Genomic DNA, 25,373 nt, shown 5'->3' with positions numbered 1-25,373 from the left:
ACTTTGCAAATTGAATCTTTTTTTTTCTATAATTAATATTGCTAACTTGCAATACTTTCCATAATAATCATACAATCATAACTTTTATGCTCCCACTATCACGATGATTACTATAAAACATAACACTTATGCTCCCACTAGCTTCGACATGTATTCATAAACATCTTAACTTTCAGAAAGACAATAACTATTGAATTTCTTAAGTCCATGTTTCTAATACTTAGTGCTTTGATAATCTTTTATCAAGGCTTCTTGAATTTATACACCTTTGCCTTCGATAGTTCATATGTGTGTCTTAACAATTAAGACTAATTGCCAAACCTCACAATTCAAATTATGGAAAGGGATACCGTAACCATGATCGAATTCGAGAATGCAATTTTACAATCACTATCTTCTTAAAATCTTTCTCAGTGAAAGCATTTCCTCACAATCATTTTCATGAAGGAGGAAATCTTATGACACTTAGATTTAAATGGTGTATTTGTTCCTATCCATGTGAATTTGTTAAAACCAAAGTTTATGACAAATTCAAACTCATATGGACTGACCTTTCTTAATCTTGATTTCTTGCCTTATGGTAGCACAACTGCCCACCACGTCTTCCAAGTAGTTAAGCAGCTCACCCTTTCTTATCAATGTACTTTCATTGATCAAGGTCCTTGCTTTTGATGCATTCAAATGAGAATTCATAGAACTCACATGCATAATTAACTCGATTGGATTGGCACAGAATCAAAATAATGTCAACACGATAGGTTGTAAACCTCAACTCGTGCGCTAGTGATGATCGATAAGGTTTATTTGTTTTGTTCTTGAAACTTTTTCAAAACATTAAAACTCCCACTGACCTCTTGACATATATGATTCTCTTTGTCAAGAAACATTTCTTGACAATCAAATATTCAAGAGTCAGTGCAGTTATTATCAAGACAAGAACACTTCACAAGTTGGTCCTAGTTGGTCTTTGTCTTATCCAAGACATCACAACTTACCAATCTCAAATGTACAAGAATAAGAAAACTTTTTCAAGTTCCATATTTGATGAGTGTGATAAACCTACTTAAAACTTTTCACTCAATGTCACAATCTTGACTTTAAGACTTGATATTGGAACGAAGTGTGATTGACTTCTTGATTTAACCATTTCTACAATACTTGATTCCTCTTCTTAGACATGCAATTGCACTAAGACTCACTTAGAGGATCTATTGAGACATGGTTCTTAATCTTTAAGACTTATCATAAAACACAATAAAAGGTACTCTCCCTTCTTCCTAGAAAAGAGAAACTTTTATCTTTCTGCCTACTCGATTCTTCTTTATTCGTTCTACTATTCATTGAAACTCTTTCAATCAATCTCAGAATTACACTTAATCTTATAAGTATAATCACATTTGCTAAACTTTAGTAAATCATGACGAATATCTTTGTCACTCTTGTGGTGGACTTGATCAACGCACAACCTAGTGTACTTGATCTCCTAGTCCTTCAACTGACACTTTGCCAAAGAATTAGTCTAAGTTTCCCAAATGTGAAAGTTTTCCATTCATCATACAATACACATTGCATGATTCCAAGTTTCTGTCCAATTGAAACTTGGGCGATGAGAAAGTCTCCCTATTTGGTACACTTTTGACATTTCCATAATTAAGAATCAAATCCATTTTGCTAATAATAGAAGTACATGAACATCAATTTTTCATATATTTCACTGTAAGGATAAATAAATAAGACAAAATCAAAATTTATTTTATTGCGGAAAAAACTTGTCCTTACAATGCAATTCAACTGAAAAACTATGTTAACAATCTATTCTAACTCCAAGTTGTAGCTCAAGAATCCATTCTTCAAGTAATGCGATCGAAATCCATTTCTTCATGATCAGATTCAGCTCACTTCTTTTCTCAAGCTTCCTCTCTTTTCTTCGATCCTACAAAACATCAAAATGTAATATTATCACATCATGTATTAAGAATCTAGAATAGGAACTTAAAAGAGTTAGTTAATGGATTTTACCTGAAGCAGAGCCATACGTCTTGACTCTCCCATCTCTTAGATCTCTCAGGTAATTAGGGCAGCTTCGTCTCCAATGCCCCTTCTCTTGGCAATAAAAGCAAATAGACTCCTTTGGCATAACACATCGGACAATCACAGACTTAGTTCTTTCTGGACTTCCAATGTTGCCAGTGTCCATTGAAGTTTGGGAGTTTGATTCACTAGACAAATTTGCTTGACCAGCACGCAAAATCATTGCTGATTCAGCAGCTATAAGCAAATAGGTGAGATCAATTAGGGTCACGTCGTGGTCCATCATATAGTACTCTCTAACGAACTCACTATATGATTCAGGAAGTGACTAAAGAACCCAGTCAACAGCCAACTCACTTGAAATCTCGACACCCAACATGTTTAACCTATCAATGTATGACTTCATCTCTAAGACGTGCGCACACACAGGTTTCCCATCTTTGTGTTTACTTGCCAAAAGGGCTTGAGTGAGCTTGAACTTTTCAAGCCTTTGAACTTGTGGGTCAGGGAGAATAATTGGAGGAGGTGGAGGAAGTGAAGCATGACTCTCATTTCCTTGATCGTATCTCGGAACGTCATCTTCATTTGGAAAGCTTGTTCCAAAGGATTTGGGAAGACCATTGTAAGATTCAGACATCTACAAAACGGGAGAAAATTCAAGTTAAGTTGATTAGAATTCTTGATGCAACACCCAAATGAAACATCAAGCTAGGATCCAACACAATACTCTACAACCTAGAAGAGGGATGCCGTAATCTAGTTGCAGAATATTTGAAGGTAGGTAAATGACAATTTACCAATTTCCACCATGAAAAACGAAAAAGAAGTTTAAGTTTTAAATGAATTGAAACTCCTAGATCTTTTGAGACTCATTGAACTCTTCAATGGCATGTTTAATCTCGATTATGCCCTACTATTCGTGACTGGGATGCCGAGGATGACAAACAAGGTGTAAATAACCATACGAATCACGTGGTGCACCCAATGCTACTATCACCTAATCAATGTGCCGGTCAGCCACACACGCTCCATTGATCTATGATAAGCATCGAGCCACCCTTTGCCACCAATGTCATCCCCAAATTAGTGTGCCGGTTAACCACACACGCTCCACTAACGTTTGACAAGGGTACGAAGTGTAATTCCATGGGTTAGCATACAATTTCACATTTTGCCTAAAGTAACTATGATTTGGGAATTTGAAAAAGCATTTAGTTACTTTGTACTTCATTATACTTATAATGGAAGGTTTCTGTCCTATCCTATCCGTTCGGCTAACGACCCTCCACTAGTCAAGAGTGCGGTGGGTAAGAGTGGATACCCATTCAATCGCCATTTTATAGGCAATTTCCTTAAACACCCCTTATAGACTAGTTTCGTGAATGAGGCCTACTAACGGTAAGACTGACTTTTTAGTTATACATATATAATATTAAACTTTTAATGTTATATATAGTATAAGGGTGTATTTTACACTTTTAAAATACTAGGTGGTTTAAATTATACTTTTAACTAACCAAAATCATTATGGATTTATTAAATCTCTTTTAATTATACACTTAATTAATTTAATAAAACCATAAGGGTTTAATTTGAACTTTTCAAAATCAGGGTTTTGGAATTTAGACTTTCAAAATTAACTTTTAATCAACAATTTAAATTCCAAAACTTGAGGGCAAGTTTTGAAACTTTTCAAAACAATTAGGTTTTAATCTCACTTAAAATTTTCGAATTTAAGACATTTAAATTAAAATTTTAAATATTAAAACTCTTGATTTAATAATTACCATAAATTAAACAATTAATTTAAATTATTAAATCACAAGGGATTATCTAGATCATGAGGATAATTACCAATTATACATCTAAGATATCCTAATCCCTTGAATCCCTCTCTAAATCTCGAAAATAAGGGATGGGATAATTCAAGATCTTTAATTACCATATTTAACAATTAAAAGATAATTACAAGATATGGGATTATCCAAATCCCTAAAATTTAGTATCTAACCTTGGGGAAGGAGGTAATTTCGAAATCCAAGGGTTGGATAACCCTAGATTTCAAAATCTTGGAGGCTAAGGAAAGGATTTGGGATACCCTAGCAAAAATCGCCATCTAGGGTTTTGCAACCCTAATTGCGAAAATTACCTAGCCTTTAGGGTTTATTAGCCATAAACCCTAATATGTCAAGTTCACAAATTTGAATAAAAGCTAATTGAAAACAAAAACCAATGGCTCTGATACCACTGATGGGTCTTATACAACCAATCCTATGTGTGCATGCAACCCTAGTATTGGATCTATGTTTTCACTATTAGTTATACAACTTTATGAACACAAAAAGAAACCTGGCATGCTACTATAATTTTCGAAATTCATATATAAAGCTAGAATACATACCTTTTGTTGTTATATAGCAATAACAACTAGTTCCTTGAATTTCCTTAGCTCTTGAAAGCAAGTACCACAAGTGTAGTACCTCTAATGGAGTCACAAACACCATATGCAACTTGGATGAAGAGGAGAAGAAAAAGAGGCACCAAAAACGGCTGGAAACCCTAATGGAAGTGTTGTTCACGTTTTTGGGGCTTAAGGGTCCCTTTTATACATGTAGGCTATTAGGGTTTACAACTAGGAAACCCTAATCTGACTGCTTAGGCCCTAAGCAGCCCATGGACTCCTTAAACATATCCCTTGGACAATTTCTAATGGGCTTCCCATAGAATTCGTTCAACCTATATATTATTAGGTGATCCATAGCCCAATTATAATTATCTTATAATTACAACTTCAGTCCCCTAAGTTTAATTAATCTCTTTTAACCATAAAATTAATTCTTAATTAATTCTTGACCAATATTAATTAAACAATATGATTTCTCCTTTAATATATTATTCTCATAATATATTAATAAATCATATTTAAACCTTTCTCTCCTTAAATCATCCTACATATTGCTATGGTGAAGGCAACCCAAAAGGACCATGCTCATAATCGGGTCAAGTACATACCAAAACAGTTATGGACTTAGACACTAATCCAACATATATATATATATATATATATATATATATATATATATATATATATATATATATATATATATATATATATATATATATATATATCATTGACTAAATATGATTCAAACCTCAATCTAAGCTTTTAGAATTGAAGTGAAGTATAATTTCCTCTCCCTTAGTTATAGAAAAGCAACTTTTCCTAATTGAAACCTTTTGTTTTGTATAATTAACATTGCTAACTTGCAACACTTATTATAATTATCATGCTTCCATTTGCATGATGATTATTAGTATGAAGCTTATGCTCCGAGTAGCTTTAACATGTACTTAGAAATTTGTTGGACTTCTAGAAATCAATACTTTATTGACCTTCTAACCAAAGTTCATATTTCTTATACGAGATGCTTTGATAAAACTTTATCAAAATCATACAACTTTCCTTAGATGTCACAATTTCAGAACTATGAAAAGGGATGTCGTAATCATAGTCTGGGCATCTGAAAAGTCCATTCCCATACGTGTCAATCTGTCGCCGGTGAGCACTTTCAGGTTTCTCCACTGCCAATCAAAAGTCAAAATAGACGTAGGCCTCAATTGTTTAGACCTTTACCATTTCTCACAAGTCCATGTTAGTGTGCCGGTTCACCACACACGCTCCACTAACGACTTTGAGAATGCAAATATCACAATTGATATCTACTTAAAATCTACTTAGTGAAAGCATTTCCTCACCATCATTTTTATGAATCAGAGAGAAACCTTAAAACACTTAGATTTTTGGTTGTATGTGTTCCTATCCATGTGAATTTTCCAAAACCATAATCACAAGACAAGGTTAGTGACAAATCCAAACTCTTATGGATTGAACTTGTGCAGTCTTAACTTCTTGCCACATGGCAACTCAAGGGCCTGCCATTGCTTCCAAGATGTTATGCAACCAATTGAGAACTCTCAGAACTCATATGCAAAGCCAACTTTAACTGGAATGGGCATAGAAATGTCAAGTCGATAGGTTATAAACCTCAAGTCGGTTGCTAGTGATAAACTGTAGGTTTTTCTTTTTGATTCGATCTAGAAGATTTTCGAAGATCTTTAAGACTTCCACTGTCCTCTTGACATATAAGACTCATTTGCCAAATATTCAAGAGATAGTGCGGATTCTTTATCAAGACAAACACATCACACAATTGGCCTTAAATTGGTCTCTGTTTTATCCAAAACATCACAACTTACCAATTTCAAATATACAAGAGTAGGGCACTTTTACTCTTACATTTAACAAGTGTTATAAACCCTTCTTTTAGATATGTCACTCAAGTTACAATCTTGGAGTATAACTCTAAGAATTGTTTTGGAACGAAGTACGACTCATCTTCTTGATTTAACCATTTCAACAATTCATGATTCCTCTTCTTAGCCATAAGAATGCACTAAGATGTCCCTAGAGAACCAATTGTTATATGGTTTCTTAATTATTAAGATGATCACTAAACATGATACTATGGTACTCTCCCATCTTTTCAGATTAGAGAAACTTTTATCCTTCTACCTAATTTGATTCTTTTTCATTCGTCCTATAAATCATGACGAATAATCTTATCAATCTTTTGTGGTGGACTTGACCAGTGCATAAGAATGTGTACTCGAACCCTTAGTCCTTCACTTGGCTCACATATAAATGTGAACAAGGAATTAGTCTTAATTTTCCAAAGCTGAAAGTTCTCATTCATCATACTATACAACTTGCATGATTCCAGATTTCGGTCCAATTGAGACTTGGGTGATGAGAATCTTTCCTTATTTTGTATATTTAGACACTACCATAAATTAAAGAATCAAATTCATATTTCCATTATTGCTAGAAACATATAAACATCAACTTTCCATAAAAGCCATTGCAAGGAGATATAAACTAAAATAAAATCAAATTTTTATTTATTTATAAAATGTGGAAAAACTTTTTCCTTACAATGCAACTTTAAATTAAAACTATGTTGTTACATATTTCCTAGAAATCTATCATAACTCCTAAGTAGTAGCTCAAGAATCTGATATTCGAACCATGCGATTGAAATCCAACTTTGCGATCAGATTCAACATACTCTTTCTTTAAGTGTCCTTCCCTTTGCTTGATTCTACCAAACACCAAGATGTAACTGAGTCACATTTTGTATTAAGAATCATCAATAAGAAACTTGACAGAGTTAGATAGTGGACTTACCTGAAGTAGAATCAAACTTTATGACTAGACCTTATCTTAGATCTTTCAGGTAGTTAGGGCAGCTTTGCAACCAATGCCCCTTCCTTTTTGGCAATAGAACCATATGGACCCTTTGGAAATGGTACACAAGACTATCTAAGACTTATCTTTCTCTTTACCATCTGGTCAACTAAGTTGACTATGGCCAATCCCTTTCCATTGGGAAGATAAAGCTTTCTGGATTTCCAATGTCACCAATTTGTCAATGTCCATGGTAGTGTGGGAAGTTGATCTACTAATCAAATTTGCTTTACCAGAGATCCAAATCATTTCTGATTCAGCACAACCAAGCAAATAGATAAGATCATTAAGGGTCATGTCATAGTCTTTTACATAGTAGTCCCAAAGGACACTCACTATGTGACTTTGAAAGTGATTTAACAACCAACTTTCTCAAGTCTTTGACACCCAACTCTCCCGCATTGTCAATATGTAACTTCATCTGCAAGATGTGATCACACATAGACCTTGTTTTCCAATAGGGCTTGAGTGACCTTGAACTTGTAGGATAGGGAGAATAATTGGAGGAGGTGGAGGAGTTGAAGTATGATTTCTATGATCCACTCACGTGACATCATCTTCATTAGGAAAGCTTGTTCTAAGAGTTTTGGGAAGATCATAATTGTCTGAACCAAACATCTTTTGGGAGATATTCAAGATAGTTGATTTGAAGTCCTTAATATAACACCCAATATGAAATATTAAGGCTAGGACCCAACACAATATTTTATAATTTGGAAGAGGGATGCCGTAATCCAAGCTATAGAATATTTGAAGGTAGGCGAATGACGATTTACCGATTTCCACCATGAAAAACGAAATAAATTATTAGGTTTTAATTGGATTTGAAACTCTTAGATCTTTTGAGATTCATTGAAATTTCCAATAACATGTTTCAATCTTGAGTGTGCCCTTCAGGTTTTGTGACTGGGATGTCGAGAATCACAAAATAAGGTGTGAAGTAACCATGCAAATTACTTGGTACCCTTAATGTATTACCCCTCAATCAATGTTCCGTTTAACCACACGCGCTCCATCGATACTATAATAAACATTAACTTACCCTTTTCCTACCTTGTTAAGTCCATCTAGTGTGCCGGTTAACCACACGCGCTCCATTAACCGACTTAAGCAAAGTGCAAAGTGTCATTTCATGGGTTAGCACCTTATTCACTTTTCCCTAAAGTAACTAAGATTGGGAATTTATAAAACATTTAGTTATTTATATGTATCATCAATACTATTAATGAAGATTTAAATTTCTTTTCTTACCCGTTCAGCTAACGACCCTCCACCGATCAAGGAAGCGGTGGGTGAGAATGGACACCATTAAGCTGCCATTTTATAGGTAGCCACCTTATACCCTCTTATAGACTGGCTTCGTGAATGAGGCCTACTAATGGTAAAACGACTTGTTCTTATGCATATATACTTATTATTAACTTATAATATTATAATGTATAAGGGTTGAATTTTAACTTTTGAAATTCTTGGGGTTGGAACTAAAGTTTTTAAAGAGACTTTACATGTTCCAAAACTTGACGGCAAGCTAGTTTTGTAACTTTCAAAAATTTTCATCTTTCATAACTTATGAGTTAATGGTTTGATAAAATGAGAGACTTTTCATTTTATGTAACCTATGTGTTTAATAATGGACTTTAAAAGAGTGACTTTTGGTAATCCAGAACTTGAAGACAAATTATGGATTCCATTAAAACACATAATGATAAAGAATTAAACTAACAAGCAAGTTACAAATAATTCCTATGATCTTCTAACTCATAAGTTCATGAATATGAATATCAACAATTTCATGAATCATAAAATTAACCATATAAAACTTAAAATTTTGATAATAGCTATTGAAAATGGATGAGCATAACCATTACACCTTCTAAAACAAGTTTTATAAGACCAAAGCAGTTTAGGGTAATGTTTGTAGTCCATTTCCAGCAGCAAAAGTCAAAAAACCTCATCCTTATACATATATACATACTAGAACAAGTATCACAAGAAGAACAGAACAAAAGTATTTAAATGTTGAAAACTGCGGTCAGACCTGGATAGTTATGTAATCATATCTGGGATCAATATAGCCTGATCAACTATATTCATTTGAGATATGACCAACATGTGTTTGGGAGTGATGTGGTGTTGCAAAGGTCTTAAAACTTACCTAACACTATTCAAGGGGTTTCTAGATCAGAACAAAAAGTTAGAATACTATGGGAGTATTTTATAATACTACAAGACAAAAAGTTTAAAACATACTAAGTACATTACATTCAAATACTATAGGAGTATTTTAGGAACTATATAAATAACTTATGTGATAATGTAAAGATCCTTACAAATAGATCTATAATTTTGGAGTGTATACTTCCAAGGTTTTATATAATTGAGATTTTATAGACTTAGAATTTATGATCTATGCTTCATTACCTGTTCCTTGTTTGGTTGTGGTTTTGGAGTAGGATCACTTATTTGAAGGTCTATCTAATCTTAAATTATATAAAACTTGTATACATTGTGCAATTATAGGAGGACTCTGTAAGGATCACCCCATAATGTTTCACTTAAATCTCATAGATTCTTTAGGCACTTCCATTCTCGCACGACAAACCCAAATAGATGCAACCACTTCCTCTTAGCAGTCAATAGAGGAGTCTAGGAGGAACAAGAATAGGTTCATGAGAAGTTTTTAGAGAAGTGATCTGCCAGAGAAACTAAAACGTGTCACACTAATAAATAGTTATGTTATTTGAGTTAGTGAGCTAGTGATTTTACTACTCACTATGTGTTAGAATTATTTCTTTTCATGCAACCGGTATCAGTTATTTGATTCACATAGATTCATTCGAGGATAGCCACTTCTGATTCACAAAGTTTATTTGTATAGACTTCCTTTTATGAATTGTTTCTAGAACCCTATGAAAGTCCGAACCATATACACTCAGAACTAGGATAACCTGTTCTTTCAGCTTTCGTCTTTTATCCAATGCTATAGACTTATTTCCATCTCATCTTTGTATTCTTTTAGCAAATATGCCTCCTCGCAGATCAAACAGGAGCACTACTCCGATAACTGTTGGGTTTTGAGCATTCTACCACTCCTAAGGTGTACATGCAACCCTAAAAACCTTTGATCTATGTTTTACTATGATACATGCAAAATTGATTTTCCAAGGTTCTTAAACTATCTAGCATACCATGGGGAGCTTTTAAACATAAATACTAGAAGAAGAAGGTACCTTTTGTAGTTTGGATTCCTTGAGAACCTAGTGAGCCTAACACCTCAAGTGTGATGCCTCAAATGTCTCACACAACACCAAATACACTTGGAATAACCTTTAGAGAAATAGAACACTTCTAAAATCGGCTATGCCCTCTTGTTCTCACACTAGTGCCGATTTTGGTCTACAACATGTTGCTTATAGTGTGTCATAATTAGGGTTACACCAAGTAAACGCTAATTGACATGACTCTTCATTTCTTGAATCCATGGGTACAAAAACACCATGGAGTCTCCATGGAGTTTCCTATGGGTTTTAACCCAACTTGATGATCCATGGAGCATTAACCCACTATACAAGTATTGGTGATTTACACAATCAACCCATATATTTAATTAGTCTTCTTTTGATCACTTAATTAATTCTAAATTAATTCTTGATAAATACTAATCAAATAATATTATTAATATATTAGAACTTACAGTATAATAATAAATCGTAAGTGTTATTTCTCTCATTTTGATCTATCCAAATGCATGATGCCATGCAACCCAAATGGACCATGCAAATTGGGTCAAGTACATCCCATAAATAGTTATGAACTTAGACACCTAATCCAATAATAACTCCAAATCAAAATCCACTACCTTCTCCTCAGTTCAATCATACTGCTCTCCGAGCAGCGATAGCAGCCGCAGTCACAACTTCTCTATCTCACATCAGTGAAAGTAGTACCTACGGAACTAGTAGCGGTACCCACTTAACAAACCCCGAAGTTAATCACGGACACCCAAGGTAGTGTTCATACAAGGACTTCATGAACTGCAAACCCAAATCCTTTAATGGAAATGGTGGAGTCATCGCTCTGATGCAATGGTTCGAGAAAACATATTTGGTCTTCGCAATTTGTTCGTGCCTGGAAGGGACCAAAGTGAAGTTTGTTGCCTGCACTTTCTCTGACAGATCCCTGACGTGCTGGTATAGCCATGTTAAGTCACTGACCCTATCAGTGGCTAAATCAATATGTTAGAAGAACCTAAAATAGATGATGTTGGAAGAATACTGCTCGAGGGGCGAAGTTCAAAAGCTGGAACAAGAACTATGGGAGGACACTATGGTTGGCTCGGACATAGTGACCTACACTGACATGTTAAGCGACCTAACATCAATGTGTCCTGGGATGGTTAACATGGAAAGTAAGAATATAGAAAGGTATATCTAGGGTTTATCTACCCCGATTCAAGGATATGTGTTGTCTTCTAACCCAACTACATACGATAGAGCCAAACGCCTGGCCCAGAGACTCATTGACCATTGAGTCCGCCATGGCATGGTGGTCCTCGTTCTCGAGCCATATAAGGGAGGGGACAATAAACGAAAGTGGAGGAAAAAGAGGAAGGAGCGAACAACACAGGAAACCCAACAGGAACAACAAACTAGTACTATATACAGCGCTACAACACCTGCTCCTCCAGCATCTGCCAGTTGATATGCTGGAACTCTCATGAAGTGTGGAAAGTGAAACTATCGCCACACCAAAGTATTGTTGGGAAATGCAGTGCCTGAACTGCCACTGAAAGGGACACATAATCCGTTTCTGCAGGGCACCGGATCAACCGATCTCCCAGGTCCCCGCAATAGAAGTAAACCAGGCCTGCTATGGCCGTGGTGAGATTGGACAATATAGGAGGGACTGCCCAATAACAAAGAACTCAGGAGCGGATGGACAAATTATGATGATCACTGCAGGAGAATCTACCCTGGAGTCGCCAGCAAGCACCTATACATCTTCGAAATAATAATTACTTTAAAAATTAATTTATATTTATATAAGATTAAAACTTGGGGAAAACATTTTAAAGTAATTGTAAATAACTCACTTTTCGGAATAAGTCACAATACTCAATAGAACTAAAAGATTCGTTCAGAGAAGTTATTATGGGTTAGTATGTACATCAGGGTTGTGCATAACTAAGATTTTGCAAACTTAGAGCGAGTGATTCCACCTTAATTCCTGTTCCTTGCTTGGTTGTGGATTTGGGGCAGAGTTACTTAGTCGACTGTCTTATTTATCTTAATTATTCATAACTTTTATATCCAGGCGATCATAGTGGTACCGAGGAGGATCGTAGTGTTGGGTCCATTGTGTTGCGTATTGGGATCGGTTATTAGTCCAATTTTGTCACCGAATTGGGCGTGTCAAGCTATGTGTTTTGTTTTAGGGTTTTATATATAAGTTGCATGCATGCATTCTTATCATTAACACTTTTATTTATTATCAATTGTTGTATTGTAAAACCCTAGCTCACCTCTGCTGAGGTGTGACTATATTGGAATCATTCAACTCTAATTTGATTCAACTTGTGTTTACATTATTTGATTAGTCATTTTCTATTAACCTGTTGAAGTTCTAAAACGATCTAAAGAGTTTTTATTCTCATCAATTGGTATCAGAGCAGGAGACTGTGTAATCTATATGCATCTCTTTTGTCGAAGAAGGTTTCAGCATTTTCCGCTAATATTGATCTCTGTTAGAAGCCATCATCTTGTTGTTGACGTATTTCTTGGATTTCAATTTTACCCTAACTTTGTTTACAAGTCTGATCTTGAACAAGTTTTTGGCAATATCATCATGTTACACGACGATTTCAACACAAACCCTATCAATATCTCCAACAACATTGGATCCACAATTAGAATTCCCATTATATATACTCAAGATTACAAAGTATGGACACATCACTTTGAAGACTATGTGATTGGTTCTGAAGACAATGGGTATTTGGTCTGGGAAGCAATCACTATAGGTTTGTTTGCTCACTCTAGCACAAACCGAATCATAAAGACTCAAAAGGAGTACAACCAACTTATGGTTGATGTTAAAGATGTTCCTCAAGATGAAAAGGATAAGTTTGTATGCAATATTAAAGCGCATAGAATGATCAGATTTTCCCTATAGGCTGACACCTTTCAGTTGGTTAGGTCATCCACGACAGCGAAAGAGGTTTGGGATAGGTTGAAAGAGCTATATTCTACTGATGAGGATCTTGAGCATTCGATCCAGACTCTATTGATTTTAGAGTTTGGAGGCTTCAAGCACAAAACAGAAGAGAAGCTTATCCAAGCCTTTGATCGATTTAATCATCTTCTTATAAAAATGATAAAGCATGGCATAGAGAGGAAAATTATTGATCATAAGGTCACATTTATGAATGGCCTAAGATCCGAATGGATGGCTGTAGTGTCTACTTTAAAGGCCCATGAACAATTCAAGGCTTACTATTTGGTCAAACTAGTGGGGATACTAAAGTCACATGAAGGTGCAGTGACTAAAGAAACGAATGTGGTTTCAAGCATAGGTTCTTTGGCCCTGATTTCCAAAGGAAAGAATGCACTTGAAGAAGAAGAAGATTTAGATCTATCTGAATTTGATTTGACCAATGAAGAATATGCTTTGATGGTTTTAAACCTGAAGAAGTTCATTCGCAGAAAGTTTCCCACCAATAACTGGCAAGGAAACTACAGTTCAGAAAAGGTAAAGGAGGAACCGAAGATCACTCCCAAACAAGAAGAACCGAAGAAGGAAAGCAAGATATCAAATGAATCAAGATTTAATTGTCACTTTTGTGGAGGCAAAAACCACTTTGCAAAGGACTATATGTGGAGGAAGATGTCAGAGAAGAATGAAAGTGAAGACGATGAAGCATACTACCTGCAAAAGCTAGAAGAGATCAAGAAGAAGAAAGCTACTGAAAATAACACTATGACTGTTCTTATTGTGCAGGAAAATGTTGTAGATGATGATTTTGGTGGTGTTGAAGTTTGGTCTACTGACTCAGAGGATGAAGAAGTGAGAAAGCCTACACATGGCATGTGACAACCCAAGTCGTCCCGTTACATTTCTCCGTTACCGTTAACGGAATATTCCACTGTTCAAAAGTTCCGTTAACGAGAAGTCTTCAAGTTTAATAAACATTTCAATTTTGTATGTTTATATGCCGTTAAGTCGTGATAAAAGAAAATAAAATACATAGCACATATTTCCATTTACTTGGAAAATATTAGTTTATTATTACGACCACTAAATCGGGTGCGACCAAAAGCCACGTTTAACGGCAGTATTGGGTAGACTTCCACTGTGTCCCAACTCAAAACCCTATATAAGGGTGAGTGGAGTCTATTGGAGACTTTTTACACTCTCTCTCTATACTCTCTCTCTAGACCCGTTTTCGCCCCGCGTTCGCAACCAAATGCTTCCAAATTGTAAGTCCGCCTACCCTAGCTTATTCTAAACATAGTGATTCATGTTTATAGCCCAAAAATCATCCAAGAAGGCATGGTATAAGGAGTTTACGGCCCAAGAACATTCTAGGGCCGTCAACCCCTAAAATGGTGCCAAACATGCCTCTAAACTTGTCCATAAGCTTGGGAATAATTAGGGGATATAGCCTAGGGGTGTTTAAACAATAAAATGCATGATTTTAGGACTCAAACAAGAGTTTACGGCCCAAGCACAAGCTTAGGCCGTAAACTCCTCAAAAATCATGTCAAAAGTGCCCCAAAACACTCCCAAACTCATCCTAGGGCTTATTACATAATTTAGGGACTTAGCCTCTTGAGTTTAGACCCTTGAAACACTCCAAAATGATTTAATGAAAGGAGTTTACGGCCCAGACATGGTCAAGTCCGTAAACACCCTAATTCATGCCCAAAATTGTAGTTTTTGCCCCCCCAAATGACCATAGGCTATTTCTATAAAATGCTAGAAAGGAATTAAGGGCTTAAACACAAGGAAAATGAGGGATTTCTTGGAGTTTATGGCCCAAGCTTTATCTAGGCCGTAAACTCCCCAAAACCCCCTCAAATGTTGGTTTTAATCACCCAAAATGGCATCACACTTCATTAGAAATCACTAGAAAGGCATTAGGGGCTTGAAACATCACAAAACTCAATGATTTAGAGTTTACGGCCGTAAACTCCTTTAGGAGTTGTTCTTAGGCCATAAAATCCATTATAAGGCCCTTATAAACCTCAAACCCACTCATGCCTTTGAGGAAAAGTGCTTAGAATAATTCTATGAACAAGCTAGAAGCATCAAACACCCAAGAAATTGACCTTGGGAGTTTACGGCCGTAAACTCCCTTAGGTTGGGCCGTAAACTCCTTGTTTGGTCCATGTTGGTGTTTTAAATCCATTTACACACTTGATATGTGAGTATAGCAAAGTCCCACAACTGATAGGAGACCCGTAGCACCCTTAAACGCTACTCGGGACCCCAAACACTCAACCAAAAGTGTTTTCCACTCCTTTGAGTGTGTATAATTGTTTAATTAGTATATTATATGCTAATTGTATGTGAACATATGTTATCATATGTTAAAATAGGTCCTTGTGTGTGTTCAAGTCCTTGCGTGACCCCGAACGCCCAATCGGCACTCTCGTCGGACCTACTTACACCAGGTGAGTTCATACCCCTGAATGAACCTTTTAAATGCTTTTAAATGTTTTATAGGGGGGAATACAAGTTAAACATGCCAGTTATCATGATAATCACATGTGATTGATAACCCGCATGCACAAGATTTAACCACTTTACACTGTTTTACCGAGTGGGACAATATAATGATTTTTACTTATTTCATAACTTTTACTTATACTGATTTATTCAAGTTCATCCTAAATTGGTTTATGAAAGATCCTCTAAGGTTTTAAACGTATTTTACAAAGGAATACAATTTGTGATTTTCTCTGTACATAAAGGCTTTTCATTAAAGATTTCCCTTTTTGACGTATACTTTTACTTGTTAAACACTGCTGCTTCACTTATACTTATTTTGTACTCTGACTCGGTAATACTTTCACTTACACCTATAGTCGCTTATACTTGATGACGCTTATACTTATTCACGCTCTTACTTAGTGATACGATTTCTCATTCACTTATACTGGATAACGACTTTACTCCACTTATACTTGATAGACGTTCTTACATCACTTATTGTCGTCTCTGCTTCGTGATACACTTATACTTGGTACGCTTATACTTCATGGTTCGATTATCCCACACTGTACACGTATACTCCACGACTCAGATGTTCCACTGTACACTTATACTTCACGACTCAGATGTTCCACTGTACACTTATACTTCACGACTCGGATGTTCCACTGTACACTTATACTTCACGACTCAGATGTTCCACTGTACACTTATACTTCACAACTCAGATGTTCCATTGTACACTTATACTTCACTGTATGATACACACTCAAGCGTAGTTAGATGTATGTTTATGCTTGTATAGATGCATATAAATAATGATTGAAGGACTTAGGAAGGCTTGTCCGCCCTATTTCCTTTTCTTCGTTGAGATGTGGTATGGTGGGATCGGATGTCCATCTGAAGGTCGTTCGATTCTTTAGTTATATATTATGTATACGAGCATAGACATACGAATTTTCTTCAGTCTGTTAAGAGTCTCTACCTCTAGTCTACACTTACATTAGAAACCCACTCCCTCTTAGTAACACACTATCCTCTATTTGGGATGCATCTTCGGGACGCGGCCTTCTCCGTCGTCTAGTTGGTAACCAGAGTCTCCTGTAGGGAGAGCGGACATTATGTGTATAGGCCTATACGGGATTGACAACCCCGCACCCTGACTGCTAGCTACAGTCCACGGCCTACCAAGCCAAGGGGTGACAAATGTCACATTATATAGATGCTTGTAGGGCGTCTAGTACTCTAGTCAGTATGGTTACGAGTATCCTGGGTTGCCTTATAATTCATGGCTTTAAGGTAACGGTAATTCGTCAACCATTTACACTGTATGCTGATGTCACCTTTTTCAGAGTCACATTGTCTGACCTTGCTAGACGTGTCTTTCATGTGATACTGTCTGCGGTCTGTAGTCACTGTTTTGACCTTGCGAGATGTACCCTTCATTTGGTATCGTCTGCGGTCTGTCTTCATTGTTTTGACCTTGCGAGATGTACTTTTCATTTGGTACCTTCTGGGGTCTGTGTCTCCACTTGTTAGACTGAACCAGGCGTGTCATATGTTTGATACTTTCCTGGAGTCTATGGTTCTTTGCTTTAGTTAGCAGTCCTCACTGCTGAGGCATATGATATTCCCTGATGTCGTTGCTTTCCTCAATAATCAAATTCAATATTTTGATAATGATAGCAATTTAGGGAAAACTACTTTTTACTCTACATCACTGACCAGTCTTGGTAGAAGGCTGCTTTTATTAAAGAAAATATAGGATTTTCTGGAAAGGACTCTAGTACACTGAAATCTTTTAAACTACTACTTTCTTAGGTTATTTGAATGAAATGTCACTAAATGCTTATGAACCCACCAACATTTGTAAAAATGCTGATACTCGCTTTTCAAATAACTTGTATTCTCAGGTTAGCATTAGACAGGTACATCTTCGGAGCTGTTGATGAAGATAGCTTTGTACCACGCTGTATTTATACCATTACTAGTATTACTTTAAAGTGTTGTAATGTAACCTTGTAAAAACTATTACTATTAATGCAATGTTTTGTTGTACTTTGATTACTATAATGCATGTGTTGTGATACTTGACATGACGTCATCCACCCCAGAACGTTTCCGCCGTTCCGGTTTTGGGGTGTGACAGATTGGTATCAGAGCATTGTTTATAGTGAGCTAAGTATATCAATTCATAAAAGAGATACAGCCTATAAATACAAAAGGGATAAAACACTCTGACCAAGAATTATACTTTAAAATATAACCATATTTTACCAAAGTATAATAACATCCGGAATCTAAACACTCGAACACAAGTATCACAAGAAGAACAAGAATAAAAGTCTTTGGATGTTGAGCACTACAGACAAATCTGGGCAGTTATGTAATCGTACGCTGGAATAAATGTAACCTGATCAACTACCTTTATTCGAGATGCGATGAACGTGTGCTCAGGAGTGATTGTGGTGTGCAACAGGTCTGAAACTTACCAACTAGGATTTGTTAGAGCCAAACATAAAGTTAAAATACTATAGGAGTATTTTAGAGCGCTAAAAGATTCACACTAATCCCAAAATGACATTCAGAAGATGAGAAAACAAACAAGAATTAAAATACCATAGGGGTATTTAGGATACATAGATAACCTGACGTGAGAATTAAAAGATCCTCATTGATATACCTACAACTACAGAGGGTATACTTCCAAGGTTATATATAATAAGGATCCCATAGGCTAAGAATGTGTGGTTTTCGCTCTATTTCCTTTTCCTCGTTGGGATGTGGTTCTAGAGTAGTATCACATATTCGAAGGCCTATCAGATCTAAGCTATATATGATTTGTATACCCTGTGTAATCGTAGCAGGACTCGATGTGGATCATCCAGCGAAATGTTAATAATCTATTAGGATTCTTTAGACATTTCCATTCTCACACGAACCCTGTAGAAAACCCTACCCACTTCAGTGCATAACATAAGAGTTGATTCCGACCCCGAAGAAGTTCATTCAGAAGATTTCCGTTCGGAAATAAGTGAACTGGGTCAAGACTATTGAAAGCACCAAGTGCCCATATTCTTTTAGGGACTTTGGTGGGAAATTCGCCTAAACTTCGGAGATTCCCGGTCATCCATCATGAAGTGATGACACCCATAATCGGAGTCAGAAGGAAGGCGGAGTAGAAATTCAATATGCCCATACGAGAAGAGAACCCTAGGAAACTACCCGAAGGAAACCAACGCCGATTCCAGTCAAGGATACGAGGCAGACCGAGGGAGCCAGTATGTGGAACCCCGAGAAGTGTCTTTTTCCTCGTGTTCTTCACGCTAATACATCCATAAAATAATACAATTTAGTGAGTTAGTGATTACACTGCTCACGCTATGTGTTAGGTAAATCGCCTTGTTCCCGTTGCCAGTAATGCGCTTAGAGCGGATCCTCACACCTCTGTGAGGTTATTTAGCCATAAGCCCTCATGAGCCTCTCTTTCCGCAGCTTCGTTCCGAACTATTCTCAAATCTCTCCAGACCGGAGAGTGAAACCTTTCTCAGTATAAAGGTAACTTAGTAGGAACGACTCGTATCTTATGGATTTTTTCTGATATTCATACATCCACTTCGATTTCCAGGACTACATCATAGGGATGTAGGTCGACACTTAGACAACCAATACCCGAGGCACGGGAAAAATATTATGCCTAATACGTTTAGGACAGAAACGTCCAGGGTTAACCATCGTCTCTCATTACCTTGTATTCCTTTCCGTGTAGGAAAAACCATGCCACCGAAGAAGCGTAACCAATCCACAAGCAAGAAACCTACTCTCCTATTTGATGAAGCTACGTTCCAAGCTGCAGTTTTAGCAGCCGTAGCAGCTGTCATGGCTCACCTGAATGCTAACAATGCCAATGTTAGCAAGGTGCCTGTTGGAAATTCCAATTCTGACGATGGACAACATCAATCCACACTCCCATACTCAGCCACCCGAGAACCCCAACTGAACCCACTAAAGAGAAAACTCAAGATAAAGGAGGGAAGTACCTCGGCTCAAGGACCTTCCGAAGGGCAACGAGATGAGGTAGTCTGTACCCCTACCAACCCTTCCCTCCCGACTCCAAGAAGACCGTATCTAGGAGACCTTCTCCATTGCAGCAAGTGCAGCTACCATCATCATGGTGCCTGCCGGGAAATCTATTGTGCTAGGTGCCACATGAAGGGGCATACTGCTCGTGTATGCAGAACTCCGGTGGAACGTATTGCATCAATCGCCAATGCGGCGGCCACACAGGTTTGCCGCCTATGTGGCGAGTTCGGACACTTCAAGAAGGATTGCCCAACCGAAGGAAAAGACAAAGACACAGAAGGAGCCTGACACTACTGCTTAGGGAGAAGCGGCAAAGAACTCATTAGATTTTGGTACGACTCTCGATCTCAGATAACTAAGCTAAGAACAATAAAAGACTAATTCAAATGCAAATTCTTTCCAGTAAGGCGAAAGTCGCAGCACTGTTATAAAAATTTAAAATTTATTAGGTAAAACTATAGTGGCTAAACATATACGTTACGGCCATGTATATTTAAGATGGACAGACCTAGAGTGAGCGAATGCCGCCTCATCTCCTGTTCCTCGTTTGGTTGTGGATTTAGGGCGGGGTCGCTCAGTCAACAGTCCTCCCCACCTTAAATGTACATGACTAGTATATGTGAGGCGATTATAGAAACGCCTTGTGAGAACCTGTTCATGAAAAGATACTCTATTCAGAAACACTTAGAACTCTCTATAGTTCCGCGTCGAATCTATCGGTTCAAGTATCCGTGATAGTGATACGTAGGACGAAACCCGAGACGCCTCGAACTTGTGTGCCTGTTCGACACATGACTCTATCGATCTTCACTTTATATCATGTCGAAGAGTGCCAATTTCGACGACTCTATTGATCATGGTTTGATTTCGTGCAACCGTGTGTAAATCGTTAAGTGCTGTGTAAAAATAACTTTCTCCATAGCCATATCGACAAATAAAGGTTCTTCCGAACCTGAACCTAACACAAATAAACCAACTTAATACGATCCGTCAATCGTCCCTCTTATCTCAAACCTTCCGAAGCACCCAAGGGAAGGTACCATACACTGTTGACCGACCCCTCGTAGTCAGATGAACACCGAAGTGAAACACACTACAAGATACTCTAGAAGACGACATCCAACTGAAGCATACTCCGTATAATTTCCCCGAGAGACCCTTCGCACCTCGCACATTAGGTTCGTGAACCTAGAGAATAGAACTCATAAGACTGACCGCTATAATCAGGTATATGCATAAGGGCGGCATATAATTGAGATCAAAAAGATTAAAGGTGTGTGTTCCCTCCCTATTCCCTGTTCCTCGTTGGGTTGTGGGTTTGGGGTGGAGTCGCACAGCTGAACGTCCTGCCGACCTCAACTGTATACTGCTCGCATACACGCGGTATTTGCGGTTAGGCTTAGTATGAGCTCTACCACGGACCTCTTAGCAAAACACCTTCACCATATTCCATAGCATAGGAGCCGAAGTCAAGAAAATCACTACGGGTTGAACTCTTAAAAGTTCCGAGTGAGAAGACTCTATACTCACTAGTTTAACCTAGACCGAGAAAACCCAGAATCTCCGGATGAGTAGTTGCAGTATATGCCCGCACTACTCCGGCACTTCGTCCACCTCGTTATAGACAAGTGGTGCCTATCATCCTCTACCCTATTTCATGGATGAAATCGTCGTCGCCCTGTAGACGATGGAATACATTCTCCGAAGAGGACACTAGAATGCCGAGAACCACAAGATAATCTTCGCAGCCAAGAATATTTGGTAAAGTGCGAACGTAGTTACGTTAAGCCTCGTGACCCTGATCCCGAAGAGATTATAGACTTGACACCAGCCCTGGTGTTAGTCGAAGGGTTATGCAAGAGCACGCACTTTCCACGCTAGAATAAACCACAGTCTAGGAGATTCATTGGACTGTTAGGTGTTCCACGAATACTATCTCACACAGAGATAGTAGAACCACCTACCGAGATAGTCCAACGTTCATCTAGTGAAACCCTAACTCCTCGATCCTCAGGGTTTCCGTATCTCAAGCTTCGTTAGTGCAGGTTCATTTTGCACAAGCGTGAGATAGACACTCTATAGCAAACCAATAACCATAGTCACGCAACCCACTCGACGATCTAGAAAGTCTCTATCAGCCGGTTGAAAGAAAACACGAAACCGAAGACCACCTGAGCTTCCTAAGGATTAACCTGAAGGACTACACATCCAGTACAAGTGAGAACGTTAGGAACTTCGTAATGGAGATCACGCCAGTGTTGATCTTGCCATAGAAGTACACTATGTTCTTAGTACTGAAAAGCTCTACTCCTTTCCGAGAGCTTAGGACCATCCGAGAATCCTCATGGAGACATGGTCCGACCCTTTTTAGGCCGCTACTACTTTCGGATATACCACAAAGTTCACATTCGATCGACTCACTTCTTAGACTTGATACGTGAATTCCCGACAACACTCTTCGTGCTTCACTCATCTTGATAAAATCCATCGAGAACCCTAACCTTGTAGATACACCAGTTGGAACCCACTAGCTACACGAGACGGAACCCGCATCCCGTACGCGAGGGTCTATTGAAATGACACACACAGACCAGAGATCACTAGGGGATGCAAGGACATTCACATAGGAAGTACTCTTTTACCTCTACTTGGCCACCCATACCTACTTCCTTGCCTAGATCTGAATTTCGGGACGAAATTCCCTCTAACGGGGGGATGATGTGACAACCCAAGTTGTCCCGTTACATTTCTCCGTTACCGTTAACGGAATATTCCACTGTTCAAAAGTTCCGTTAACGAGAAGTCTTCAAGTTTAATAAACATTTCAATTGTGTATGTTTATATGCCGTTAAGTCGTGATAAAAGAAAATAAAATACATAGCACATATTTCCATTTACTTGGAAAATATTAGTTTATTATTACGACCACTAAATCGGGTGCGACCAAAAGCCCCGTTTAACGGCAGTATCGGGTAGACTTCCACTGTGTCCCAACTCAAAACCCTATATAAGGGTGAGTGGAGTCTATTGGAGACTTTTTACACTCTCTCTCTATACTCTCTCTAGACCCGTTTTCGCCCCGAGTTCGCAACCAATCGCTTCCAAATTGTAAGTCCGCCTACCCTAGCTTATTCTAAACATAGTGATTCATGTTTATAGCCCAAAAATCATCCAAGAAGGCATGGTATAAGGAGTTTACGGCCCAAGAACATTCTAGGGCCGTAAACCCCTAAAATGGTGCCAAACATGCCTCTAAACTTGTCCATAAGCTTGGGAATAATTAGGGGATATAGCCTAGGGGTGTTTAAACAATAAAATGCATGATTTTAGGACTCAAACAAGAGTTTACGGCCCAAGCACAAGCTTAGGCCATAAACTCCTCAAAAATCATGTCAAAAGTGCCCTAAAACACTCCCAAACTCATCTTAGGGCTTATTACATAATTTAGGGACTTAGCCTCTTGAGTTTAGACCCTTGAAACACTCCAAAATGATTTAATGAAAGGAGTTTACGGCCCAGACATGGTAAAGGCCGTAAACACCCTAATTCATGCCCAAAATTGTAGTTTTTGACCTCCCAAATGACCATAGGCTATTTCTATAAAATGCTAGAAAGGAATTAAGGGCTTAAACACAAGGAAAATGAGGGATTTCTTGGAGTTTACGGCCCAAGCTTTATCTAGGCCATAAAATCCCCAAAACCCCCTCAAATGTTGGTTTTAATCACCCAAAATGGCATCACACTTCATTAGAAATCACTAGAAAGGCATTAGGGGCTTGAAACATCACAAAACTCAATGATTTAGAGTTTACGGCCGTAAACGCCTTTAGGAGTTGTTCTTAGGCCGTAAACTCCATTATAAGGCCCTTAGAAACCTCAAACCCACTCATGCCTTTGAGGAAAAGTGCTTAGAATAATTCTATGAACAAGCTAGAAGCATCAAACACCCAAGAAATTGACCTTGGGAGTTTACGGCCGTAAACTCCCTTAGGTTGGGCCGTAAACTCCTTGTTTGGTCCATGTTGGTGTTTTAAATCCATTTACACACTTTATATGTGAGTATAGCAAAGTCCCACAACTAATAGGAGACCCGTAGCACCCTTAAACGCTACCCGGGACCCCAAACACTCAACCAAAAGTGTTTTCCACTCCTTTGAGTGTGTATAATTGTTTAATTAGTATATTATATGCTAATTGTATGTGAACATATGTTATCATATGTTAAAATAGGTCCTTGTGTGTGTTCAAGTCCTTGCGTGACCCCGAACGCCCAATCGGCACTCTCGTCGGACCTACTTACACCAGGTGAGTTCATACCCCTGAATGAACCTTTTAAATGCTTTTAAATGTTTTATAGGGGGGAATACAAGTTAAACATGCCAGTTATCATGATAATCACATGTGATTGATAACCCGCATGCACAAGATTTAACCACTTTACACTGTTTTACCGAGTGGGACAATATAATGATTTTTACTTATTTCATAACTTTTACTTATACTGATTTATTCAAGTTCATCCTAAATTGGTTTATGAAAGATCCTCTAAGGTTTTAAACGTATTTTACAAAGGAATACAATTTGTGATTTTCTCTGTACATAAAGGCTTTTCATTAAAGATTTCCCTTTTTGACGTATACTTTTACTTGTTAAACACTGCTGCTTCACTTATACTTATTTTGTACTCTGACTCGGTAATACTTTCACTTACACCTATAGTCGCTTATACTTGATGACGCTTATACTTATTCACGCTCTTACTTAGTGATACGATTTCTCATTCACTTATACTGGATAACGACTTTACTCCACTTATACTTGATAGACGTTCTTACATCACTTATTGTCGTCTCTGCTTCGTGATACACTTATACTTGGTACGCTTATACTTCATGGTTCGATTATCCCACACTGTACACGTATACTCCACGACTCAGATGTTCCACTGTACACTTATACTTCACGACTCAGATGTTCCACTGTACACTTATACTTCACGACTCGGATGTTCCACTGTACACTTATACTTCACGACTCAGATGTTCCACTGTACACTTATACTTCACAACTCAGATGTTCCATTGTACACTTATACTTCACTGTATGATACACACTCAAGCGTAGTTAGATGTATGTTTATGCTTGTATAGATGCATATAAATAATGATTGAAGGACTTAGGAAGGCTTGTCCGCCCTATTTCCTTTTCTTCGTTGAGATGTGGTCTGGTGGGATCGGATGTC

This window comes from Lactuca saligna, chromosome 4 (genome assembly GCF_052625555.1).
Source record: "Lactuca saligna cultivar CGN05327 chromosome 4, ASM5262555v1, whole genome shotgun sequence".
Classification (NCBI taxonomy): Eukaryota; Viridiplantae; Streptophyta; class Magnoliopsida; order Asterales; family Asteraceae; genus Lactuca; species Lactuca saligna.
The sequence above is the reverse complement of the archived record's forward strand: the minus strand, read 5'-3'. Positions refer to the sequence as shown.